Source organism: Prionailurus bengalensis, chromosome A1 (assembly GCF_016509475.1).
Source record: "Prionailurus bengalensis isolate Pbe53 chromosome A1, Fcat_Pben_1.1_paternal_pri, whole genome shotgun sequence".
Taxonomy (NCBI): Eukaryota; Metazoa; Chordata; class Mammalia; order Carnivora; family Felidae; genus Prionailurus; species Prionailurus bengalensis.
Window position 1 is genome coordinate 151988062 of NC_057343.1, and position 27805 is coordinate 152015866.

Sequence of the window (27805 nt, forward strand, 5' to 3'; positions counted from 1 at the left end):
TGTTAAAACTAGCTTTCAAAGAACTACTTAACTGATATTTACACTTCCTTTGACTTATATGTACATGCCTTTGGAATATTTCAGATTTCAAAGAAATATCACCTTATTATAAGGTCATTGTAGAGATTACCTTGGACATCCTTCAGACCCATGCTCAGATACAGTACCTCTCTTCAACACACACAAATAAAACAAAATGTCAGAAATTTGATGTGCAATAGAAAAAAGAAAAATTGGGACATGTTGCATCAAGAATAGTGGAACAGCAAAAAATAAAATGAAAATAATAACATTGAAATGTATTTTTATTGATTGATAAGTCATGTAACATTAGTATGGTACAAAGCAAGTTTGATATGACAATGGCAAACACATAATTATAATATTGTTTATTTTCCTTAGATGTTATATTTAACACATTTACATAAAAGACCAAGATGTAAGCAAAAGCTTCAGTAATTTGACTCCATTGAGTGCTTTCAGTAAACAATAGGTTTCCCTAGCAAACATCTTATTGCCTTAATTGAACCTCCTTGAGAAAGAAAACCACACACTTTGTAATGTAAATGTTAATTGTAGTAGACAATGGTTCTAGGTAAATAGCACCCCTGGACATGAAGTAAATGAAAGGAATACAGGCACTTAACAATGAAAGGTTGTTTGCACAAACAGTGCTTCAAATGTAAATAAACAAGGGTCTTCTCAACGGTCACTACTGTAGTAAAACTTTGGCACGTGTTCAGCAGCCATAATGAGAATTTACGTTAATAAAGTCTCTCAGAGTTTCTAACTGAAACTAGCAGTAGTTTTACATGCTTTTCCAGTCTGAAGTCTTATAAGGTGCTGAAGCTACAAAGAAAAATGTAATGCTTTTCAAGAAAAACTGTATATATTTGGGATTTGGGATTGTCAGTAATCTAGGCCACATGGAAGATAACAGGCCATGTTAGGCATTTTCTTATTGCAATGTTTGTATTTACGTTTAATGCCCATACAAATGTTTGCTTGTTGACACGTGGAACAATGTAAGAACTTTTATGAAAATATTACAGTGGGGACCTCCAAAGTCCCAAAGTTTCTGCTAAGTATAGTCATTTTTAGAGTAAATAAAAATGGCTGTTTAGAATGCATCTCACTGGAACTATATCAAAACAACATTTTATCATATTATTATTGTAATTAACTTTCTATAGGCTGATGATTTTATAGTTTTACTTCCACTGTGTCTACTGGCATAATTAGGCCAAGTTCCTACATAGATCATGTCAAGGGGTAAACAGCCTGATGAAGCAATAATAATGTCTGTTATATAAAGTTGCATTTTTAAATATAATCCACCCCAAACAAGTCAAAAGGCAGTCACAAGGCCAAAAGTACAGACTGAGAATTTGACACGAAGGGCAGGCGGAAACTTTTTGGAACTGCTTTCTACTAGCTTTCCTTAAATATTGAAAATCTTAACTAAAGAAGAAACTTGAACTTAATTATGGCCAAATTAAACAGTGGTTACAGAATTAACAGAAACAGACAGCATGTATGCAGCAGCTACAGACCAGTTGGTGCTACCATTTGGGAGGCTGCAGATGGCTGTGGGTGGGAAATGCCTCTACTTTCTTAAGCGATGGAGATGAGTATGGTGTGTGCGCTTGATGTTTTTTTCATACCCCCACCCCCCAACAGGGCTGTCTGTCATAGGCTGCCGGCCCGCTTTACCACTTGCCCCCGAGCGTGGGAATCGGAGCGTCCTGCCGTTCACATCTCCTGCATTCCGTTTATCGGAATCAATTAGGCAAGACAGACCCTCAGATTCCCCACCCCCTTTCCATTTTTGTCAGGTCTATATACGTCCTAATTATTTCAGTTTGGGATGCCAGAGCTGTTTCCTGGATAGACCTGATCATCCTTAAACAAAAAGAGAGGAGGCGCACACGTGGGTTGTGGCGTAAATGTCACTTTCATTTCCAATGCTAGGCGCAGAGTAAGACAGAACATTTTTTTAACACTTTGACAAGAGGGGAGGCGATCTCGTCTCCATCATGTCTTTCTGCTTCAGTAGCTTCCTCAAGGAAACCCTCTTGGAACAGAGAAGCATCTGTCCTTGTATTTTGAATAGAAGAATAAAAAATCAGCCTTTGCTGTGGGTGTGTGTGTGTGTGTGTGTGTGTTTTGCATTTTCTCTGCTAGCTGTATGTCCTCAGTAGTTACAAATTATTAACCTTCCATTATAAACTTTTCTGAAAGTCTAATTTAATATAATTTGATATACAACCCCAGTACATGTAGTTTCCAAACACAGTCTTCAAATTTTTCAGGGGAGGGAGACCTCAGAAGTAAATAGCCTAAGTCTATGTATTATGAAATCATTCTTAAACTAGATACCAGACGTCTCTACAACAGCTTTCTAAGGGGGGGGGCCTCGTATAAACTTTGGCCTTAAAAACTATACATGCATCTTTACTGATTAGCACTATACAATTCTCCTCGGCAGCTGTAACAACACCTCTCAAAGTAGCTGGCACCTTTCTATTTTGGCATCTGTGTGTCACTTAATTTCTTCTAATCCCACCTCTAGCATAAGGAAAAAGAACAAAAACAAAAACAAAAGCAAAGTTAGATTCAATAAGTATTCCTGACCTTTCTGGTTTTTACTGTCTCTTGGTTGTAGTCTTTCATTCTCACACGCTCCCCGGCGATCTTGAAGGAGTTTTTACTTTCGGTTATCTAGCTTTATGAAGACCAATACACTCATACAGCTAGATAACCAAAGATAACAACTCGCTTCCCTCACACGCCTCTGTCTTCCTCTGGCCAGATTCCAGATCCCGCTCTCTCTGGCAGTACCGAAGAGCAGTCCTCCAGGACACTTGCCGTGCACAAGATTCCTTCTTGTATGTGAATATGACCTGGTTTCTGTTTGTGTGTGCGGCTAAAACATCCAAACGAGATCTGTTGCTTTCAAAGTTTATTCCGAACTTTTTTTTTTTTCCTTTCAGCAAGTAATCTCCGGCAGCGTTAGCCAACAATTCATCTATTAATATCAGAAAATAAAACCAGCTATTAAGATGCAGCGGGCGGTTAGGAGTGTGCAGCAGCATCCGTCCCTCCACAGGCCTCTATTTGCATTGTAAATTGCTTCATTCTCACGCAAGACTCTTTAGCCTCCCTCTATAGAGATGTATAAAGCCAACGGCAATTTCCAGCGCAGGTTAAGGAGGAAGGAAAAAAAAACATCCCATTCTATAGAAGAGGTGACAGCTGATTCAGGGATCTGCTCCTGATCCTTTTGGGTTAGGCACCATGAGCTTTTTACCAAGCGGTGGCAGCTTGATTGCACATATCTTGTGTGTGTGTGTTTTAGGGGGAAGATCCTCGATTTCACAGGGCTTCTAGGCTGGGGAAGAGAAGATGCCGTCTTGCTGGTGTGCTGCTGCCCCCGGTCTGAAAGAAGGAGAAAAGGGCCATCATTGGAGGGGCTTTCACAGCCAAAACGTGGACCAGCCCGGCAAGGTCAAAGGTTCGAGACCGCGGGAGACCAAGGTAATGATGATGTCATGAGAAATCTCAAGTACATGGTTATTGATATGCATCAGTGATCAGCCAACTGCCCCACGCCTCCTGCCCGAGCAGCGGCAGCGGCAGCAGCAGCAGCGGCAGCATCGCTACAAGCCCTATTTTCTCAATCAACATCTCTTCCGCTAGCACTACCGACTGCTCCAGGAAAAGCAACCCGCGGCCTTTTACCTCTTCGGTGCTACTGTAGATCGCTCTAATATCCAAAGACTGGAAGAAATCTCTCTCTAAGGACAGATAAAAGCATTTCAGATCTGGGGAACGTCTTTGCCTGCGTTTCTCTTCTGGCAGATTGCATGGGCAGACAGATGGAAGGCACTTTGCTATTGCTTAAAGCAGGGCCTTGCTTTCTGGGGCTGGGAATCAGATCTGTATTACGCAGTGAGTCGATGTGTGATTACATTGACAATTTGCTCTGGTGGTGTGTTTTTAATGGCTTCACAGCTCAGTCATGTTTTGTATCTATGTACCATGGCGATAGGGCAGCACATTTTGCTCTGTAAGTTCAAACGGAATGCTCTAAGCAGGCTGACTTCATCCTGTTTTGTTTGTTTGTTTGTTTGGTTTGTTTGTTTTAATGACTGTATAGGGTGTGTGCCTTAGAATCTGGCACAGGTAAGCACTGCAGCATTAGTTTCTACTGTTGTACACAACTCTGCTGTAATAAAAATGCTGAGCCTTTGTTTATAGTTTCAAACATCAATGTTCGTACAGAAGGACAAAATAACACTAGTATTCCTTATGAAATTATGAAAAAAGTATTGTTACCTCATGAAAAAGACAAAACACCTGGGTGGTAAGAGCATAACTCCACCCCTCCTTCCCCTTCCCCACCCCCACCTTTCTTCTATCTAGAGGGGACTATTGTTTTATTAATTAATTAGCCTCCTTCCTCTCTTAGGACTTTTCAAAGTGTAAATATGGTCACTTAAAAAAGCTCTTTTCTTCTCCTCCTTCGTAATGGGTAATCTATGTTTAATGCATCTATAATATGTACAGCTCTAAGAGTCAGATGCCCCACAACAGAATATCTAAGGTGCATCCCACATAAGGTGCATATCCACCCTGGGTGAACTTTACTGATTGTTTTCCAAAATTAGGAGTCCTGTTTGGTGGTGTTACTGTTCTTTAAAATATATGCTACAAGCGAATGTTATAAACCTTCATATTCATTTCACACATCACTAGTTTATCACAATACTCTCATTTCTTTAGGTTGACTATTTTCCCCAATGACTAAAACACTTTCAGCATTAATATATACTCTTCCATTAATTCAGAAATTTATTCATGTTAAGACATGAGTGTGAATATGCTTACCAAATTACATACAGAGCACACATATATAAATCCAGAGAAAAGACTGACAAGTAAAGAAAACCAAAATTGCTAAGCCCCAATCTAGAGTTCAAACAATAATATTACACCAATTAAAGATACAATTTAGAAACATGGATGCCAATTTCCCTTAGATTTTATTTACTTTTTTTTTTTTTGGTGAGCATTCATGTTCTTATTATCTAGAAAAGTCTAAGTTGGGGAAATAGTATATGTATCTTTCTTATCAGATCTTGGTACAAGAAGTATGATCAGAAATGGCTGCATTGGGTTACATATAAAATGTACATGCAAACTACAAAGTAATTCAGAGAAACACTCCCATAGAGTTACTGCTCCTTCTTGAACTACGAGGTCACAACATAAACTAATGGATAGAATTGAACACATCACTGAGGCACATGCCACTTTGACATTATGTAAAACCATAATGAGCTTTGCTGCCTTGGAAGATTGAGAGTATTTTGGCTTTGCTTTCCAAGACCTCGAAGCAGAATCATTAGTGATTTGGCATGTACTACATAAAGCAAGCATATGATCAGATGAATTCAATTCTTTAAGTCAAAACCCTAAGGAATGCCAGATATTTTTAGAATATCTTTTTGCTTTACATATGTCTGGGTGGGGGGTGGTGAAAGTAGAGATGTGATACATGTATGTCTCTGTGTGTCAGTCCATATTTGTGTGAATTCACAAATTAGTGTGGCTACATTTCCACATTTAAAAATTAAATGCATTTTTGAACCCAAGTTTAAGTCAAAACCCTAAGGAATGCCAGATATTTTTAGAATATCTTTTTGCTTTACATATGTCTGGGTGGGGGGTGGTGAAAGTAGAGATGTGATACATGTATGTCTCTGTGTGTCAGTCCATATTTGTGTGAATTCACAAATTAGTGTGGCTACATTTCCACATTTAAAAATTAAATGCATTTTTGAACCCAAGTAACTGTCATGAAAGCCAAGACACTGACCATTTGAAGTGCTTCTACACTTAGAAGCTACAGAAAATACTGTCTTAAAATAGCATATTCTAAAGCAGTGCCACAAAGTCATATCAGCTGACTCCAGGACTGGCCCCCATGCATGCCACATATACTGTAGATTCATTGTGAGAGCTCCAAAAAGTGAAAATGGCTAACATAATGATTATGGGCAGTGTGCTCATTAGCCATATAGCCAATCAAATATTTTACCTCTCTATCCTCTTTCAAGGTATGGAAAAATAAAAGATATATAGCAAGGCTTAGTACTGAACACCTGATTATTTTGAATATTGCCAACGTCCATACCATGGTTTATCATATACAGTTCAAGGACTCTATCATTACTTGGGATTTGAAACAATTGAAACAATTGTGCTGATTCCCAGAAATGCCTGCCATGCATTGTTATGAGCAACTATTAACACCTACATGTTTATATTTCAGATATTTCTGTTTTTCAGAAAGCTATTTATCTGAGCTACAGAATACCCTTTTTGAAATCTGCATATTGAAGGATGTACTGAATTCAAATGGCTTGCTTGCTCATTCTCTAATAAATTCCCATTAATGGCCAGTAGATTAGGACATGATTGTCATGCTTGTTTTCTCATCTTTTTATAGGTCTCCAGATGGCTGAAACATGAATTGAAACATCCTGGTTTTCTTGGGAATAAACAATCTCTGCTTAAGTCAGAAGTGAAAAGTTATGATTTTCCACATATTTGGATCAGACTCATGCTATTCCATAAATGCAAATAATCAGGTTTGCTACTAATATTTACAATACCTCTCTGAATCCTATTCAGACTACTGCATGGTATATAAAAAATTGGCCTATTACTCAAATCCCTTTTTAACACTGAGTTTGTAGATTCTTATGTGTGTAAACCACAGTCCACTAATACAGTCAACACTACCATTTTCTACATAAAAGCCATTTAATTTACAGTGATTTGTATAGTTCAGGCAAGGTACTTGTCTGGCTTACTTTCTAAGAACAGTGTCCTATGATGTCTTCTGTATCCCGAATTTCATTTTTTATAGGCAGTTACAGGTTATGTTTGCATTATCCTTGATATATAGTATACAAAGGCTACATACAGGGGAAAAAACTGCACATATGGAAACTTAGATTTTTCTGGAACTGTACCTATTGCATGAACTGGGACATATGCAATACACTACAGACCTACCACCCAGCAAATGATATTCTATTTGGACTTTGTACGTCATTTTTATTTTACCAAATGTAAAAATTTAAATTACCTTTGGCTGGTTGTATTGTCTATTCATTTTATGCTTCTTTGTAGTCTCTTCTGAAAAACAGTCAAGAAAACAAATAATCACAGTTTTAATATATACATATATCTATACAATCATGTTTAGATTTGGCTTCATTTTAAAGTATCACAATTACCATGATCCCTTTAAATGCCAAGAGATTCCAAAAAACCTCAGTACAATGTATGCTGGGCTTCAGCACCCACAGGGTTAAATATGCTAATTTGCATTTAAATGGAGACATGCATGATAATGGGAATGCAAAATATGCAGAATCTGGAGGGGTTTAGGAAATTAATTTTTTTCTTTCTTTTTTTCTTTTATTTTTAGCTTGGAAGAAGAGGGACTCTTAAAAAACATTAGGGATTTGAACACTATAACCTGCCATACAAAAGACGAAGGAGAGTTCTTCCATGTAAGAATTTCAAGACTGGAACAAAGTCATATTTTCTAAATGTTTAAGGAACTAGATTTCCAGGCCTTTCAAACAATGGGAATCCCTAGATAAATATCTAATCCATTAGAAAGATGCAAATAGTTTACTGTAAGGCCACTGCACGGTGAGATGTGCATTCATATCTATGGCTCCTGATTGGCTATTTCCTTCAGTAAATCAATGAATAATGTAAAACCTGATTGCTGTAAAGTGGTGGATTTTTTTATTCCCTTCCCCCATTCCTCCATGACTCAATATATTAAAGAAGTCTTACTCTCTCGAAAATAGGTTGCGTTTCTTTTATGATTTTTTTTAATGCTTATTGTTATTTTGGAGTAGTGGGGTGGGGCTACTGGTTTTGCAAAATGAAAGTACTCCACTGGTTCAATTATGCTGACTATGGGAGCTCCTTTCCCGAGACAGGGCCCTAATTACTTGTGGCAAGGTGGGGAAGAAGGGTGCTGGGAAGAGTTGGGCACCAGAAGAGGGAGGAAACTGGATCCGACCCTGCCATTCTGGGCCCAAGGCAGCCACGGCTCCAAAAGAGCCTCCGGCCATGGCCGTGACTTGACAGGGCCTCCGGTCTAACTTCTGATCAATACCACTGCTGCCCTGACCCCATAAGACAGTCTCCCATTCAAGCAGCGCCGGTACATTTGCAAGAGAAAACGCCGCAGACACCTATGCAAATACAGTTCCCACCTCCCCGTGTTCCCTCAGACAATTCCAGGCCACCGAAGGAAGGTCTTGCCTTCCTCCGCGGGGTCTGGGCTCCAGGCAAACTGCAGGGACCGGGATCCGCTCAGATACCAGAAGCATCTGAAGCTGAAATGCTCCAAGTCCCAATAACTAACCATGGTAGCTGTTATCTTGATGAATCTGAACTTAGGATAACCCTGTAAAGCGGCCTCTCGGCTCCCAGAATTCAAAAGGCAAGAGAAAGAGAAAGTGGAAATCCATTAGGTCTAGTTAGCTAGTGTACATAAAGTTTACACCAGAATCCAGTCAGAGCCTCACTTCGTTGCCAGGTTGATTGCAACTTTGAGGTGGTTAAAAGATTTATTCAACAAAATGCAAATCCTGAATCCAGGAACGCAAAATACGATTGTACTTAGCTCTAGGTTTATAAGAAAAAAGTCCCCCCACCAACAACACAAAATTACATACAAAATTCCTCTTTCCCATGTGAAATTTTCCTGGCATCTCTCTGCAATTGGGGGTCAGACCGCTAGATAATTAACAGTTCTGGCTCAGACAACTCAAGAGATCAACAGGTTTAGCATCCGAGACTCACAATCAATTAGCTGAAGCAAAGCCCCGGACTGGCCCGCGGAGCGACCCGCAGCGGGGCTCTGCGGTCACCGGCTGGAGGACGAGGTGAGGAGCGCGGGCGCCGGGCTGCAGCGGGCTGTTGGCCCTGTGCCGCCGACCGAGTTGCCGCCTGCGGGCCGCGACGGTACTCACTTGCTCTCCTCCCTGCGCGAGGCAGTGTTGCCCCCCAAATCCAGCTGAGCAGGAATCGAGGCGCTGGCCAGAAGACAAGATCCAGAGTCAGTCACACACAGGGCGGCCGCAGTGCAAAAGCATGCTCCTTTCGGCGTCTCAAAAAAAGAAAAAAAAAATTTTTTCAGATCATTCCTCCCCTTAGCACATTTAAAACTGCCGCTCAATTCCACACGGTGATTCTTGCTTGATTGCGTCTAAAATAGTTTAAACGGATCTTCCCTTCTTGGGAGAGAGAGAAGGACGCAAAAGACGAAGGAAGAAAAAAGCCAACTTTTCCCCCCCACTCCAGGCACTTGCTCCCTGAGCCTCGGAGTGGAGAGTGAAGTGGTGTGTGCGAGGCTCGGCAAGTTTTTGGGGGGGCTGTCCAAGGTCTAGTCCAGCCCCCTCTGCCGAGGAGGACGTGCTCTGAAACTCAACCAATTTCCCCACTGCTTTTGTTACTGATGAACTGAAGCCCTATTGTTCATCCATTGCCACGGTCTTTTTCAGTCCCCACACTACGTTCTGCGTTGCCAGAGATAATGAATTTGCACCCAAACCTCTCATAGTCCCCTCCTGACAGACGGAACAAATTAGAAATGTCTCGTCTGAAGGAGGGCAATGGCTACATTTTCCTATTGTAGGATGCAAAGCACACATTTCTTTGGAAACTTCTTTTGCCTTTTCTATCTTTTATTTTCTCCTCTCCCCCCCCCCCCAGTTTCTATTTTCCTCTTGATTTCTTTAGACTTTCTCTCCCTCTCTCTTTTTAAAGAATAGGCCTGTCTTGTTTTTCCAATGCACCATTTTATGTAACTTGTGGATCTTTTCTACCTTCCTTCTTTCCTCTCCTTCTTTCTTTTTTTAAGGACTCCCTTTGCAATTTTATTTACAAACTTGGAGAATGACCTTTTGACTTGCGGACTTTAAAAAAAAAAAATGAAAGGTCTTTTGGTTCAAGTCCCCTTTCCTCACTCCTCCTTCTCTTTTTGTTGTGGTCGTCAAATGTGTTTGGCTGAAGACAAGCAATACATTATAAGGATTTTTATTCTTTAAACTCCAGAGCTATTCAAAAGGTACCAGGGACGCGCCATAGGGGTTATCTATTTGAGGGGGAAGAAAAAGCGTGTGTGTGTGTGTGTGTGTGTGTGTGTTCCAGGAAAAGAGGCAAAGAGATGTGGGAGGGTGTGGGTGGGAGTGTGCAGGGAGAGAAGGGTGGGGGCAAAGTGGGCTTCCTGGAACACGAGCCGGGAGGCTGTCAGGGGTGTAGGCACGAGAGGGAGGGTGCAAGAATCCGTCTCGCCGAGGGCGGCTTGCACCCCTGGGCCTGCTTGCGCTCCCAGCCGGCCGCAGCCTGGGCGCGGGTGTCTGCGCGCGCGGGCACTTGGTCCGAGCCTGCGCGCGTGCGACCGGGGGCGGAACGGGGGCTATAAAAATTCAGGCGAGTGGCCCGTATGTAAATGCGGCCGGGGGGGGGGGGGGGGCAGAAAGGAGGTGGTAATGAGAGCCGCCGGCGCAAAGACCCGCCGGCTGCCCCCAGCTTTCCCGCCAAGTGCAGCCGGAGGACAGACAGCCATGCGTGTCCTTGGCGGGAGGGCCCCCGCCCGCCGCGCGCGCCCGCCCCCCGCGCACACGCATACACTCCCCTCGAAGGCGTGGGGCCCGGTAGCCACGAGCGTGTCAGGAAAACAAAGCTAAGGTTGCGAGGTGAAACGAAGAAACGGCAGCTGTGGCGGCCAAGGGCAGGACTGGGAAGCCGACACCGCGTCCTCCGGCGCCCCTTCCTCGCCAGCCAGCGGCTCTGCCCTCAGCCCGGGGCTCCACACGGCCCCGGCCCAGAGGAGACCGAGGATCGTTTCTTAGCTGCCAAGGAATGGGGAGCGAGCAGAAGCGGGGGCGGATGTGCACTGGGAGGTGCCAGTGGCTCCCGCCCGGTGCGCAGGCACGCACACGCCGGCGCGCGGTGCTGGGTGAGGGGCGGGGGTGGGGAGTAGTGTGAAGGCCTCCCTGCCGGCTAGCCGAGAGTCGCTACCTCCTCGCCGAGGCTGCTGAGCTCCAAGATAAAAACACACCAGGCTGAATCCAGCGAGGCAGCGCCCCGGGCTGCGACCACGGAACGGCTTACACCTCAAAAGCCCTCCTCCCACACAATGTAATAGGAAAGACCTGGCTGTTCAGAGAGAGAGCCTTCTCTGACCAGCACACCCTGCCTCCCCAAATGGGTGAAACTCCAACTCCAGCCCAGGATCTCTGGCTGAGATGGCCCCGCAGATAAATCCCAGAGGCGGTCTCGGAGAATCACCAATCTCTCTCTCATCTCGCTCGCAGCCCCTGCCTTGGTGCTCACCAGCCCAAGCACCCCTTTAAAACACACACACACACACACACACACACACACACGCACGCACACTTCATCACATTACAACGCAGGCTAACAGCATGCCTGTTAATGAAGCTGACGCGCTTAATGAGTGCACAGATAAATAGGTACCAAAAAGAGAAGCTCCCACCAGTCGGCTGGGCGATTTACCTCTCCCTACTGGAAACACGTGTAGCTTATCATGTTTTAGGAATGATTTGCTGTTGTCTGAGGTCGCCCCCTCTTCTTGTTGTGGAGAGAAGCCAAAAAAAAAAAAAACCCACAAAAAGAAACGAAAAAAACAAATTATGTTCCATTGTCAGTCTTCTTTCTAATAAGCTACCTGAGCATTGGTCTTATAACATTTGGGGATCTGATCTGGTTTGTTATCTGTTGATTTTGGTTTGTTGTTTTTGAGTGTGCTGTTTTTCTGAGGGAAGCAAAAGAACATGTATTTGGTGGGTTTGGAGGCGCAAGACAAGAGCTTGTGTGTGCGGCCGGAAGGCTGGAGAGTCTGGAAGCCAGGCAGTGGCGAAAGAAGACGGAGTCTCGTCCTCCCCGGGGTCGGGACGGGGCCCGTTGGCCTCCTCCGGCCTGGGCTTGGCTACTGCCGCTGCCGCCGCCCGCACTAGCGGGCTCCGCCGGCTGCCGCTCCGTGTTTTCCCCCATCCCGGCTTCACGTTCAAGGTTTAGCTGCGAGGTCACGTCCATTGACGTCAGCTCCCTGTCTCCCTCTACGTCCGGCTACATTTACATACATCAAGGAAATTAGGGCATTAAAAAAATATGCAAATCCTGCGCGGAGAGGAGCCGGTGCATTCCTGGCGCGATCGCCTTTTATTGAAGCTTTTAATTAAAGGGGCCAGTTGGCGAGCCCCTGAAACAACCGCCAAAACCCCCAAAAGAGAAAAATAAACGCTGTAGCCTTCGGGAACGGTTGTTTCGGCTCCTGTTCTGTGGGCGGCTGAGGACCGCCGGCTGCCGGGCTCGGAGAAGAACAGGTTAGAGGAGGCAGCTCCAGCCCATGCATAATCAGGGCTCCGCGGCGCCTCCATTCTTTCCTCCTCCTCCTCCTCCTCCTCTCCTCCTCCTCCTCCACCTCTCCTCCTCCTCCTCCTGCTCCCGCTCCTGTTGGTTCCAGCGTGTATTATTTTTAATACTGATGCATATGTAAAGATATATTTGCATTTTTTAATTCGCGAAAAGTTCAGATTGTATCGTTTTATTGATTCTCCCCTCCGTTCCTTTTTTTGCTAGCTTACTATGTCTATCTGTCTTTCTTGTCCCTTTCTGTCTGTATTTTTTGGCGAGTGTCTGCTGCTGTCTTTTGGTAGATAATATGCACAGTTGCCTCTCTGCTTCTGTGTATTTAAGGCTCCAAATATGCACATCTGTCATGTATGTAATGCCAGCTGTATAACCTCCTGCTTTGGTCATAAAAGAAAAGACACATTTTTTTTTTTTTCTTTCCTGACATACCCCCTTGGTCGGCTGTAATGTCCATCGCTGAAGGCTCTAAGTTTGATTATCTAATTAACTTAGTATTAGCAAAAACACAGTTCGGGCCAGTGTGTTTGGGATTATGTATGTAAAAAGGGAAGTGACTCCAAAGATTCTAAAGAATTTTTGTGCTGATTGCCTGAGAGTTGCGGCATTCGCTACCCTATAGCCTTATAGCATTTCTTACTGTAAAAAAAAATTATTTTAAAATGTGTAGACACAGCAACGGACAGCCTTCTGCAAGGAAGACATTTTCAACCATGTTGTATGTTGTACCTTATCTGCTACACTCAAAATTTACTGAGTTTCATTTTTATCTCATATGACTGGAAACAGGCACATTATCTCGATTGAAAAGCATCCTTAATTCCTGATTTTGAAATGAAAACAAATGAACAAAACAACTGACTATATTAAGTCAGTTGATTTACCCTAAAATATACAGGCCTTGAGTTAGATTTCAAGCAATGGTAATCTCGTTCATAGGGTCAGATTTTCCTTCCTGGCAACGTATCTATTCAGCACAATGGCTTTTGGAAATATATATGTATGAAGTCCACTTTTAAGATTCCCCCAAAGCTATCATTTTTAAAAGACTGAATCCATAATTGCATAGCCACCAAGAACAGCAAGTATGCACACATGCAGCTTATTCAATTAAACAAATCCAAGTACATGCACAGGTAATTAGTTTTCTTATGAATAACTTACCTGCACAGATACTCAGGGCAAGACTCGGCCCTCCCCAATGGCTTTCATGTATAAATATTCAGATGTATTTTCTCCCATTTTAAACCTACAGCTGTATGCCATCTTTCATGCTGGACTATCCAGCATCCATTTTTAGCACGCTTAATTCTTATGGCATTTCCAGCCTTACCTCTGGCTGTAGTTTTTCCAACCCTACACCAAAGTGCTCATATGATATGTCACCCAATAAAAAGTGGTCAGATGGCTACACGTAAAACATTAAAAAACGGAAACACACTCATCCTTTAGGTTTGCCCTTACCTTGCCATACATAGCAAGATTGCCTTTCCTAAAGTACGTTTTCAGCACATTTTATGAATAGTTGCAGAATTTCACAACTGGTTGCAGAATTGCCGGTTTCTGGGGGGCACCTGGCTGAGCGAAACAATTCGGCAGGTTAAATGTCTCTTCCAGTTTGGCTGCAGTTCAATCGTGCGTGGCGGTTTGTTCCTGCCTAGACTCTCTAACATACCTGCCTGCCTTTATGCAGGGAACAGGACAAATACACCGCCACGTTTCAGGGCGTAGAGTGGCGGTGCATATATTTAGATGGTACTAGCAAGGAATGTGTGCATGTACGGATGTCTGTGCATGCATGTGTGTACAGACGTGTGTGTGTGTGCGTGCGCGCGCGCGCTGTGTGACAAGGGACACAGAGAGGTACACCTCTTATCTCTGATCTCTCAGTAATCTCCTTTTCTGTTTCTAATCTCCCTTATTGGCTCATGGTAGTAACCTGAAGCATCTGAACCGTCACCGTCACTGCCGTGCGCGCGCTGTGGCTTACCCCGGGGGCCGGTGGCTCGGTGGCTCGCTGGTTCAGTGGGTGTTGTGGCGGAGGGTGGGTAGCGCCGCTGCCGCCGCCGCCGCGGGTCCGGGTGCTCTGTCCCAGCCCGGCAGCCGAGCGCGCGGTGCCGGAGCCCCCTCCCACCCCGCCCTCACCCCCATCCTCCCCTCCTCTACCCTCTGCGCCTCCCCCCACTCCGCCCCGCATTACCATATGGAGGCCGAGTCCCTGCGAATCACAGCAGCAGCGGGCGGCATTTGAATAAGCCCCGCAACCTCGGGCAGACCCCAACTCCTCCACAAGCTGCGTGCCCTGCATCTAGGGCCACCACTCCGTCCGGTAACCTGGCAGCGGCCGACACCTCCCCAAAGTGTCCAGGCCTCCCACTTGCTACTTTTATATTAACTTGACTGATAGGATCAGGCGATAAATGGGGGGTGTGTGTGCGGGGGGGGGGGCGGAAACCGAGAGAGATACACACAACATAGAAGAAAGGGAGCGGAATGGGGGGGGGGGTGGAGAAAAGAAGGGAAGGGAGAGGAAAGAGGAAAGGAGCTGTGGTGGTGAGGATGGGGGGGTGGGATGACAAGGACAGAAAGGAAGACAGAGGCAAAGGAAAGTGGGAGAAAACAGAAAAGAGAGCCCAAAGGGTTGGGTGAATAAAAGTAAAATGGGGAGGCAGTGGGGAAAAGATGGGAGGGGGGAAGATACCCAAGTATCTGATTTTGGACTTTCCAAGCTAAAAATATCACCTCACTGAACTTCAGAACCTCCAATTAGACACGTGTTTCTCCCCCCTCCCACATAACCAAATGATTAATTTGCCCTCTCAGTATCAGAAATAATTGTTTAGAATTGTATAACAGATATAGATTTAACATAAAGGAGTCAATTTTGTGAAACATAGCAAAAGGCATGACATTTAAAGATGATATTGGCCACCTCTTGTTAAAAAATTAAGGCTTCCCTTGAATACTTAGACACCTGCCCAGCCTTGTCCTCCAAGATAGTGAGACCAAGGCCCAGAGTCAGGAAGAAGACGTGTTCCAAAATATTTTGGACTTTAAGTAAGAATTTTTCTTTCATCCTCTTTGATATTTGATTGATACATTTTTCCTCTTCACCAACTGATTGCGTTTATCAAAAAATATAGATCAAGTGTGGGATTTTAAAATTTTTTACTGCAAAATGTTCCCACATTTTAAAAGAAGATAGGGCTTTTAAACGTTAGTTTAAATACATAGCCAGTTCCATTTTGAATACTAACTCAATAACTCGAAGTTCTGAATTTGGCGTTTTCAGTGCGGTTCCCCCTTACTATCTACAAATCAGAACAGCGATTTTCCTGTATAAAACAATCAGAATCATAAGAAAATCTCCAGTTACCTATAGGATGTACCCAGTGTAAATATCCCTTTCAGTATTCATAAGCCAAACCTTCTCCTTTTGAGACACACACAAAAAGAACGCTTCTGATTAATAATCTCTTACGCGGCACACCGAGGCCGAGGACGAAGGCAGGGAACCGCAGGACGCCAGAGAAGGGCGCAGAATTCTCAATACCTAGAATTTCAATACAGAGCCCAAAGACGTGCTAACTACTAGGTTTCCGAAGGGGAATAATATTTGGCAAGCGATGCTTTGGGAGAAGACAACCACATACAAATACTGACTCCTTCCTGGGCCAGGGGAGGGGGGCGGTCGCGATTACCCGGCATTTCTGCGTGCAGATGTGTGTACAAGATGGTATGTAGATCGCGCATGTGGCCAGGCCCAGGTTTCTTTCTTTTTCTTCTTTTTTGAGGCAAGAAGTTGAAACCAATCCACTCTTTGTGTGGCTAGCTCCCACGAAGCTGGGATTTCAACCTCTTATTTTTAAAGCCACTGTAGAGCCCCGGTTGAATCTCCCGGCTCAGGATTCTACCAAGATGCTCCCTATGCCCGGTCGCTGCCCACAGCACGTGAAGAGAAGAGAAAGGAGGGAGAATTGGTGGCTTCAAGCCGCTTCCGTCGGGGCCCCGCGTTGCTCCCCAACAACCCCCCACTCTCCTCTTTCTCTCCCCCAAGGCGCTCCCTTAGGCCGGCCAGTGTCGCTGCGGTCGTGACCAGGTGAGCGAGAGGAGAGTCCCAGGTGGGTAGCGGCCCTCTCTCGGGAGCTCTGGTAGGGCTGTGAACCTGCCTGGCGCGGCAGGCTGAGTGGCGCGGGGGGCCAGCGCGGGGCTCCTGGCTCGGGCCAGCAGGGGAACAGCGACACCTACTGGCTACGCGGGCACCGCGTCGTGGCCGTCGGGGCGGCCCTGGGCTGGGGGTGCTCGTCTGCGTGGGCTTGGGAGGCCACAGGAATCTGCACCCAGGGCTCGTCCTGCCCCTCTAGGCCTCGCCTGCCCCCAGGAAGACAAAGCCTCAGCTTCTAGAGACTCCTCGGGGGGTTGTAGGATGAGACTGAACAATCACGCGGGCACACACGCTTCCCAGCCCGAGGTTCTTTCTTCTGAGTACCGAAGGGACCCGCAGTGCAGTTGGCCACCGTTTCCTAGTTTTATGAGAGATTCAGACTGAGGTTGGAACCCTGACCTCTTCGGGTTCATGACCCAGGCCTCTTCTCCACCACCTCCATTTCAGTGCTGACTAAAGATGATATCTTTGCAAATGAGGAACCTAGGAGAGTTCATTATCCTCCCCTAAGAGGAGAAATGTGCGAGTCAAGGACATAGGCTCACAGTCAGTGGCTGGCACGCAGACCAGCCTAGCCTTCATGCTCGCCAGCCCTGCGCACCTTAAGCTCGCTGTCACCGTTGCCGGGGATAGAGATTGGGTGGTTTTTCTTTAAGGATTATGATCTTCTTAATTACGCCGGAAGTAAAGGCAAATTTGGGGTGATGGCGATATTTCGAGACCTAAGGGCACATACAGATTCTAAAAATGTAAACGTAAATGCTTCGATTGTTGGCTTTAGTTGGGAAGGTTGGGAGAGGGTGCCACGGGATGGCGAGGCCTGAGGAAAACCTAGGAAGTAGGAGGCCAGAAAGAAACCAATTCACATATTCCAGACTTACTTTCTCTTATCAGTCTTTTCTGTTCAAGCAGAAAAGCCATTTCCTGTGAAAAGGAGGGGGTCCCAGCAATGGGTGGAGGAAAGAGGGATCTTAGGCTCCTTTTCTCCCTCAGATACCTCCTATTTCCCGTGTTTGGTTCTGAGTCTCACCTGGGCCTAAGAAACCTGATTTCGTGTGATTCGGGTGTTAACTTGCTTGAGTATTAAGAAATATATTTCTTCTCCTGAAAGATTGGAGTATCTGAACTAATATGAATCCTTGAGATTTTTCCATTTAAAATAATACTCATTAAAATCCCAGAATTAAAAAAAAAAAACTTTTCATAGAAAGTTCGAGTTCATCTTGGAAATTATTTTACTTAGCTTTAGATACTGATTGAAACTAGGGTCTCAAGTGATTTGAGGGGTGCCCTGGATGGTTCAGCAGGTAGAGCATGCGACTCTTGAATCTCAGGGTGGTGAGTTCAAGCCCCATATTGGGAACGGAGACTACTTTAATAAATAAATAAATAAATAAATAAGCAAGCAAGCAAAGTTGAATAAGGTGAAATTAAGAATAAATAAAGTGTTTTGAGGAAAGGGGGGAAAGGACGCTTGTTAGGGCTAAATTTTTGTCTGCATTATCTACAATTGCAACGTTTTGCTAATTCTGTTTTGTTTAAATAAGGTTGGAATCTCTTAGTGCCCCTAGAGTCACGAGTCTTAGAACCAATTCCTTCCTTTTTTTTAATTAAAAAACTCTAAAATGCTCTAGAAGCCTGCCCCTCAACTATTTGCAAGTATCTTCTTCTTCTTTTTAAAAATTATCCTGCAAGTCTCTCTGAATGTATTCTGATAATATGTGAATCACATCTCAGAGCAGGCCCTTAGCAGTTTGTATGATGTATAATAAAACCTGTATTACTAATAATGAATAAAATAGAGCTATATCTTAATGGCATTTCTCTCAATGAGTCCTGCACCCCACTGCATATCAAAGTCAACTTTCTCATTGTAAATGGAAACCTTCATCAAAAAAAGAAAATGATTACAGGAAAATTAAATTACATGGGCACACGACAAGCACCCATCAACCAAACCCAGTTCAGAGGTCTCTGTGTATTGAAAGCACTTTGGCAAATTCAGGGATTGAAATGTTTTCCTTTCTTGGGAAGCATTAGGTTTCTAGAATGTAGCTTCATTTGTGACTTGAAAATCTTAGCTAGAATAATTTTTCATTGTTGCTTGATATTCTTTGGTTTTATTGACATCTAAAAATTGTTAATTTATTATTAAAGAAAATAAAAGAAATACTTATGTGTCAAAATGGTGGAATTTCTCTGTATACCTAATCACCCCCAAAGCATAATCATGTTAAACCCCAATTAAATTCGGAACAGAAAATTAGGCCAGTGAAATTGTTTCTTATTCCACAAGAAATGTGAATATATGCATACCATTATATTATATGTAATGTAATATACAGATATATACAGATATATATCCATGGGTTTTACAGTGATGTGTATGTGAACTAAAGGTGGAGATGAGGCTTCTCATTCTATTTAGGTCTTCCTTAATATATTTCTCTTTTAATTCCTCTTTCTTAGCAAGAAAATTAAGGAATGAAGACAGGCTAAGCTATCATTAGACTGTATCTGTGTTCCTTTGTCACACCTGCCCTCCTCAGGGCTCGCCTGGGAGGAGGTGTGTGTGTGTGTGTGTGTGTGTGTGTGTACTTCCTTCCCTGCTTGTTAAGGAGCATGAAGGAAGAAAGGGATGCAAGGATGAGAATATTGTTCAGAAAGGCACATCATTGCATGTGAAAAAGAGACAGTTACATTAGAAACCCCACTAAATCCCAGCTATTTGGTTATCTGGGGAGGGGAGGCTTGTGTGTGGTAGCTGGCAGGCTGATTGCAAAAAATTGTTTTGGGGAGAGGAGAGGCTCCCTGCCTTGGGAGTGGCCTCCCTTTTAGCTTCGGTGAAATCCACAGGGGCTCAATGACGTTTGGTTACAGGGAGTATAGCTCCAAGGACACCTGTGTGCATCTGGTTGGAGACGTGTGTGTGTGTGTGTGTGTGTGTGTGTGTGTGTGTAGGGAAGAAGCAGGTGCTTCATCACAAATACCTTTGAAAATATATTGATCCTAAAATTCTGCCATGTCATCAATTGGTGTCAGGCACCAAGGTCACTAACATGTCCCAGGTTCACTCATGGACCGCGACATTATTGCTTTTGATAGTATGAATATGGCTTCTTTCATGTCTTTGGTTCTTTATGGTACTTCCTTAGAGTGGGGCGAGGCTCTAGCTTCCCCCTCCTCCCTTCTTCTTCCCCGCAAACAAAACCATTCTACCACTTGAGCCATCTGCCGCAGGTGTAATGGATGGCAGGGTGCCGACCTAACCACACTTCAGTCTCTTCTAGGTCGTCACCGCTCTGCACCAAACAAATGAGTCCTGTTTCGCCACTAGGGTGCCGAGGTGGATGGTGGATGCCGGCCCCCGCCCCTGGCAGCGTTCAGCGCTTAGAAACCAGAGCCAGCTGACAACACACGAAACACACAGGCACAGAGAAAACGCCGAGCCAACGCGCGCTCCCTCTGTCCCCTCCCTCTGCTCTCTGTACACAGGGAGGACACGTACACACTCTTTACACATTTAAAAGCCCTCGCGACTATGAATTCTTGGTTACTTATGATAGCCTTCCCGACTGCACATAGCCCCTGGTGTGTATATGTATGTGTGTGTGTGTGTGTGTGTGCGCGCGCGAGCGAGCGCGAATGTGCGTGTGTGTTTAAAACGCTTATTGGTAGGTAATCAGCAGCTGATCAGACATAGTAATCCAATAATATTTTTGAATACATACAATTTTTCGTTAAGGGTAATTTTTTTAAGGGAAAAAAAGAAAACTATCAATTCCTTGCGCAAATCTATGGTTCCCAATTTAGGTTCCAGGGAACCGCAGAGCTGCGCAGTCAGTCCCCTCCTTGCCAAACTTTCCCTTTCTGAGGTTTGAACGAGGCGCAGATTGTCACTTCATGACAGAGCAGGTCTCATTTGCACGCAAATGTGTAAAAGAAGGAACTGTGGGACCGCGCAGCACAGAGTGGGAAATCGGGTAGCTGGAAACCTCCCGTGGTCGCCTGGAACCCTGGCAGGACGCACGGGGTGCCCCAGGGCAAGAAGCCGGCGTCCAACCTCCCAGGCGCGCACCGCATCCTCTTGGCTCCCGCCCTCGGACTGGAACCCTGCCCGCCGCCCCCACCCTCGCCCGCCTGCCCTCACCCCACCTCCATTTTCATCATTATTTGGGTAGCCCCAGGTAATTGTGCCCGTCTCTCGGGCCTGGGCTACGGGGGAAGGCTGGACCCTGCCTGGAATCGAACTCCGCTGTTCCCAGGGTACTTACCTCCAGCGAGGCCCTGGCAAATGGTGGCCCAGAAGCGTCAAGTTTCCTCTCCCAGCCGTTGTGCCAGATTCCCCTCCTGCCTGCCGCTCCTCTCGGCAGGCTGGTCTCTGTCTCTCTCTCTCTCTCTCTCTCTGTCACACACGAGGATTACTTGTGACTTTTAGAGGCAAAAGCTTGCTTATTCAGAAGAGAAAGGGAGGGGGGAGACGGAAGGGAGGCGGGAGGGAGGAGAGGGGGAGAGAGAAATAGGATGGAGGATGAAGAGGAGGTGGAGAATCAGAGGTAGTGAAGGCGTAGGTAGAGGAGGAGGAGGAGGAAGAGGAGGAGGTGGAGGGATGGGAGGGGTAGGGTGGAGTAACCGAAGATGGGCTGGGATGGGACGCGAGGGATAAATTGCTCCCCACCCAGCTGCAGTGCGACGCCCCCAGCGTCCCGGGGGAGCCGGTGCGTCAGATCGCGGCTGGCCGAGGCGGGGCAGTACAAAAGCGCCGCGGGACCCCCTTCGCACGCTTCTACCCAAGCCGACTGAGCGCCGGAGGCCGCTCCACGCTTAAGCTCGGACCGCGGAGGGCTCTCCTTCGCCCGGACAGGGGTGGCTGTCTAGGGGCTCCAAGCTCCACGGAACTTTGATTTCATTCTCGGGCGCCTAGCCATCTTCGCCTGCGTCTCAGACAAGAAATGGAAGCCCGCGCAGTCCCCGCGCGTCCTCACCCTGATCTCCGGCGCCCACCTTAGCCATAGCCCCTGGTGCGGGCGACGCTCACACGGGCGGCTTCCCCACCGCCCAGGCTCAGCCTCAGTCCTGCGTCTCTGTTCACAACTGGGGCATCCCCCTCAGCTTATTTTTACGGAGTGGCGTGTGTGTGTGTGTGTGTGTGTGTGTGTGTGTTTAGCGCGCGCACACTCCAGGCTAGAAAGAAGGTGAAATCCTGGCACGAAAAAGTAGCTTCGGTCTCCTGCAGCTTGGAGACCACGACCAAGTCCGATCATATCCAGTATTTGAGATTCAGCAGCAAGGACCAAGGCGGGAGCTCACCGGATCATTTCAACCGAGTTTCTATGTAGCAAGGAGTGGTTGTTGTTGTTATTATTAAACACGAAAATAGGCTTTAAAAATTAAAAAAAAAAGTTGCATAAAAGGAAGGGGGACATTTTAGCAATTATCAGGATCCAAAAGTTGTTGAAATGGTTTTCTTGGATAAGAGCATCTATAATGGATAAAGGTGGAAGGCTCAGACTGGTACAAAACCGTTTTATTACGTGACGGGATTAAAAAATAGGAGCATGCTTTTTCGGCACAGACGACCCATTAGTTCTGTTAAATGCATTAAGCCAGCCCAATGGAATGATTACATGGCAGCCTTTAATGTACAAATATGGGGATAGTACAGAGGTGCGCACAAGCGTTCCTAGAATTCTCTGGGTACACACACACACTTAAAGAGAAAAGTTTAAACACCAGCAGCCCAAACTCATGAAAAAGTATATTTTCTCAAACTATTCCTCAGATAAGGTAATTATCCTCTGCATTTCCTTGCTGACCTGTAGCTGCGACGTTACAGTTATAGAATAGCTACCGGGATCGACATAATTCTGCTTACATTTATCGTGGGTGGCACGTCATAAAATGCCAGAGGGGGAGGGGAAACCTTGAGGGGCGGGGAGAAGAAGGCTTTTATTAACAATTATATTCTGCCATAGCAGTTTAATTTAAATAACAGCAATGATGTCACTGTAACCATCCTCCTTCTCCCACTGCAGTGGATGGTTTGGTGAGCGACGCATTTGTATATTTAGTTAAGGGATTAGTATTGCCATAGACTTGTAGACCTATTCTGTGGCATAAAAAAGTCCCTGAATGTTAAACTGCTCAACATTTGGCATGTTTTAGAACCCATTTACCTGCCGGATATCATTCAAGAATAAGAATGGTAAAATATCGCTAGTGTGTGCCCACCCCAGTTTTGAAGGAAAATGGAACAAACGAAGTTGTTCTTTAAAAATTGTTCGTTGTAGGCAAATGAAATTACTTCCCCTCAGCAAAAGGAGCCGGTGTGCAGTCTGTTAATTACGGACCGTATTTTACCAATCCAAAGTGGAGTTGGAAAAATTCTTTTGGAGAGCCGTGATAGGAGAGAAAGTAGGAAGCACGCAGACCCCAGCCCAGCCTGCCCCATTGGGTCGCTACGCTACGAGCGCACACCGCGCGCATCAGCACCCCGGTCCTCGCGCACCCGCGCGGTTTGGAGCTTGTTTTCTGAGGGTGAGAGTGCAGTCTCCGTGGATCAGTAGCACATTTACAAGTGGGTAATTGTATAAGGGCAACGTTCAGGCTAGAGTACAATGGTATGATGGAGAAAGAAGTCATTTTTTCATTATTTAACAATTGCTTAATAATTAAACTGCTCTGCTTATTGAATACACTTTTACAGAACGTGCTTCTTTCTTTGAAATTATTAGCTGCTCTTTGCTTCTAATTCTGAGGCCTCAGGATTAGGGTCCCCAGAGGAAGGGGAGGGGGCTCAACAAGGTACAGCTCTGAAATACAGAACAATTAAGGTAAAAGAAACTAATGGATTATCTGATAGGTAGAAGATGACAAAAGAAATTTCGGTTATATTTTAAAAGGCTTAACATTGTGCAAAACTTTTCTTTGTATTTTAAACAGTCAACTTTATGAATTGCATTCCTTTTTTCCCCTACTTAATCGTCTATGATGACCTCAGAGATTTCATCTTCTTTACCAGCAAAATGCCCCAAAATGTCTGAATTCGACACCCAATAGCCACTGATGCCCCAACGATGTACAGCTTGCCCCTTTGGAAGGTTTGGGACCCTTTAGGAGGACTCGAGGAAAACCCCAAACGGAAACTGGTTCACTCGTGACTGCACTCATGAGTGTGCTCTATGTGTATCAGTCTTTTAAGCACCATGTGATTAGACCGGAAAGGTAACTTGAAAACACAACCTGCTTCTGGGCAAAATCATTGTGTCCTTTTGGCATGAAAGTATAGCTCTATCTCCAAGTTCCTCCCAGGAACAGACGGCTGCATGTCAGGGCTGGTCCCTTCCCAGATCACTACAGGATCTTCAGCTGGAAGATGAGATCCAGCAAACAGAATTCGTGAAGAAACTCCTGTGCATTTCAAAACAGGGTGGGGGGTGGGTGTGGGGGTGGGGTGCTGCTTCCTGATTCTTTTTGCTAAGAGCTCCTGTGATAACATCCATGGCTTCCACAGCACCAAGGAAGCAATAATTCACGACTAAACATTTTTGACCAGTGCATATCAATGGAGCTAGTTTAAACTTTGTTTTAATTTTTTTCTGCAGATATTACTCTTCTCCCTGCTTATCTTCACAAGATTAAAAAAAATATTTATTGGTAATCATTGGTGCTACAATTAACATAGGGGTACAGGACACTTCAGGGTCATGAAAATATCAGTGTTAAAGGTTTGCCAGCTTTACCTCTGTATATGAGAGCTACTTTAGAGGGAGAGAGCTTTTTATTTGTGTAGTTTGCAACTCAAGTCTTTGTAAGTGTGAGTTTTCAATTGAACTCACCAGTCCAAATTAAGGAGTTGGGAGACATGTCCAAATCTGTAAATAACCACTTGGACACCCAGCCCCTGGCTATTGTCTTACAGTTACTGTCATAACTCTCCCAGCCTTTGTTTTTTAGCCTTCACTTCACCTTTAATGATATGACATTGGTGACTGAACACGGAGACTTAAATTTAGCCTCTCAGTTGGTCATTTAAACATTATTTCCTATGTTATCATTCCAAATTAAACCCATTACCCGAAATTGAGCATTTGGCTCTTTAAAGCACAAACCCTTCCTTGGGTCTTTAATAGTTCGAACCAGCCCTTGACATTGAAATCCATGAAGACAACTATTTGGTGCCCACAAGTAAACTGAAGGTTTGGAGAGGGAGATGCTCCCCATTCCTAAATTTTCTTTCGTGTCTGTCTTATAAAATGAGGGCTGGCAGTTTATGAAATATACTTCTACAGCACACCAAAATTGGTAAAATATTTTTAAAATTCTAATTGGGCAAGAGTCTCGTAATCTTGGCGTCTTATAAAGAGTCTCGAACTGGGTCTCTCTGGTTGACTTTTAGAGACCTGTGCCTGCCCGAGGTTGCTTTCAGGCGAAACTACCGAGATGAAGGCTGGGCTCCTTGTCACCTGCGAAGGTAGTTTACCTCGAATCTCCTGATTTTGCGTCCTATCTTATACTCAACCAGGCTCGCAGGGGGTTATGTAGGCTAATAAAAGGCAAAGAGTCATACGCTTTGGCCAGAAAACAGAGCGAGCCGGGGGTGGGGGGGTGCCTCCTTCACGCCCCTCCCGCCTGGACTTCAGGCCACCCTTCGCTGAGGCTGCGGCCGCCGGACAACCTCAGGTGAGCGGCTCCGGGAGGGGAGCTTGGAGGCTGGTCACAGGGCTCCCAGGCCTGTCTCTGGCCCTTCTCCGGGAGTGCTTTGACCTGAGCCGCCATTCCGCTTGGTCTTTTCCTGCAAAAAAACACCTGCTGCCGCGGATCAAGTACACCTGACACCAGATGTAGTCAAAAGAAAAAGGAAAAGAAAAGAGAAAACCCTACCCTCCTTAATTCCGTTTGGTAAGAGCCCGGGCTGCCAAATCCATTACATAATGTCAGCTCAAGCTGACACCTGTGTGGGTGCTGAGCTGGATCGGGTTCTGGCGGCGGATCGGGCCTGGAACGTTGGCTTGGCAGCGCCCGGGCCAAAGGCCAAGGAGAAGAGGAACGAATTTCGGGCTGGGGGGCGGCGCCTCGGCCTGGGGAGGGAGGTGGGAACTGTATCCTGGAGGAGAGGTGTCAAGGGTGGCTTCTCAGTACCTCGCAGACACACACACACACACACACACACACACACACACACACACACAAAATCGAAGCCGCAGTTTCTAGGTTCCAGAGTTCTCTCCAGGGACATCTGTTGTCCCTCGCTGCTCCAGGCTAGAGTGAGCTACCTGAGGCGCCCCCTCAGACCTTTGTAAGGGCGGGATACTCACCTGCTGCGGGGCCTCCGAGAGCCCTCTCTACTGGCCTGCACCCGCCCCCTGGGTGCTATTGATGCTGACCTTGGAGGTAGCTACGGCGTGGCCTAATGGGAGGTCCCTTCCCACTGAAAGCGGACTACTGGCTTTATTAATCGGCCATCATTAAACCAACCCAAGAGAAGCCCTATCCACAATGAGGGCACGGCAGGTATCTTTTGCCTGTAACTGAGCAGTTTGGATAAACCGTGGCTAATGCACTGAATCTCGCTCTCCCAAAGACCTGAATGTCCAGATTTTTGGGGTCTGCACCAATGACTCCGTGCAAAAGGTCGGTCCCCAAACTGCTAGGATATCCACAGTCCTCCTTCCCAAGCCTCCTGTTTCCCCGCTAAAGCGAAAGACCTCCGACCGCGTAAACTCCTATCAAAACCAGTATTAATGTCCCCCAAATTTTTCTCCAAAAGAATTATGAGCTCCTCAGGTGACCCTTCCGCCCACCAGAACACCGTAGCAAAGGCACTTGTCCTGGCGGTTTACAAATATCATAAACTTGGACAGCGCTACTGGAATAAACCTGAGCTTCGTTTCATGCCGTTCTTAGGGATTTAGCTGAGGCCCTGAAGACATGACTCAGTCTCCTCAGTCCATAGTGGGAAATATTCTGGGGGCTTTAGTTGGGAAAGAAAGAAAGAAAGAAAGAAAGAAAGAAAGAAAGAAAGAAAGAAAGAAAGAAAGAAAAAAAAGCTAGGTCTAAAGCTCTGTGTGTATCTTTAAAACAAAACAAAACAACAACAACCAAAAAAACCCCACGAACACTCAGCAAGAGACAGGGGACCTTCCCTGGACATTTGCAGGCACCCGGTTCCTCGCAGGTTAAAATCACCAGGGTCGCTTTCCTAGTGTCCCTCTCAACCATCCCACCCCACCCCTTCCCCCAGACCGCGTCAATACGCATGAGAAACGGCGTCGTTTCCTTTTCTTTGCTCTACCAATTTCAAAGACATCTGGGCATTTTTATGTACTCCGCGCCCTAAATAAACATTCTTTTATATTCGTGTGCGCCTAGGACGGTGTGGACCTGGACCGCTTTCCCCCCGTGGCTACCGAGTTGGAAAAATCCGCCCGGAGGACCTGTATGCTAAAGGGGCCAGAACGCACGCTGTCCAGCCTCCGAAAGCTGGAGCGCAGAGCCTGCCCCGCCGAACCTGCGCTAGCAGAGAATGTTATCTTTACAGCAATTTAGCAAGCCCCACAGAACAAAAGTTAAAGCGTGATGGCACTATACCTTGCCCCGGGTTACTCAGGCGCCTGTCTCCCATTTTGGACATGCTGGAAGTGTTGGGTTTGGGGAGGTTTGCTTTGGCTGGGTTTGGGTTGCCTATATAAGCCCTGACGGAGTACTGTACCGAAGAACGCGCCTTGATGGACTCGGGTGTTAATTAACGCGCGGCTAATTTGAGCTTAAGGAGCGGGGGGCGGCCGGCAGCGCTGTGAGCTGCGAGGGGCCAGTGACCTCTAGTGGACACGAGGGGATATGCAGCTCCAGCGAGTCTGCAGTCGGGGCTCCTTAGCGGAGAAAACTTCTGGTGCGCGGACGCCTGGCGTTTCCTCTGAACCCAGCGACAGGGTGGTACACGGGTCTCCAGTTTAAGGAGAAGAGAACCCACAGCAAGGGATGCCGATCCAGGGCTTTCCCCCTTCCGGTGCATCTGAACTCTAAACCTAACGTGTTTTTATTTCTAAACACAAGTCATTGTTTACAGTTCCTTTCAGCAAGGGAGGGAGATCCTGCGGAAGGGGTTTGAGAAGTGAGCTTCAAGAACTTTGGTTTCCG

The 27805-nt window shown here is 45.8% G+C and overlaps 2 long non-coding RNA genes across 4 annotated transcripts; one reads left to right on the top strand and one right to left on the bottom strand.

The window, feature by feature from the left end:
* Positions 1–287: 287 nt before the first annotated feature.
* On the bottom strand, positions 288–27396 carry LOC122490885. 3 transcript variants are annotated; one of them, XR_006299270.1, is made up of 4 exons: positions 27257–27396; positions 9075–9211; positions 7160–7209; positions 288–3438 (listed from the first exon to the last, which is right to left on the bottom strand). It is a non-coding gene; the product is annotated as an uncharacterized LOC122490885 (long non-coding RNA). The 3 variants fall into 3 exon arrangements; XR_006299269.1 differs by lacking the exon at positions 27257–27396 and adding an exon at positions 20941–21160; XR_006299271.1 differs by lacking the exon at positions 27257–27396 and adding an exon at positions 14492–14594.
* LOC122490906 lies at positions 5692–7895 on the top strand. The gene is made up of 2 exons (XR_006299272.1): positions 5692–6656; positions 7505–7895. It is a non-coding gene; the product is annotated as an uncharacterized LOC122490906 (long non-coding RNA).
* Positions 27397–27805: the final 409 nt, after the last annotated feature.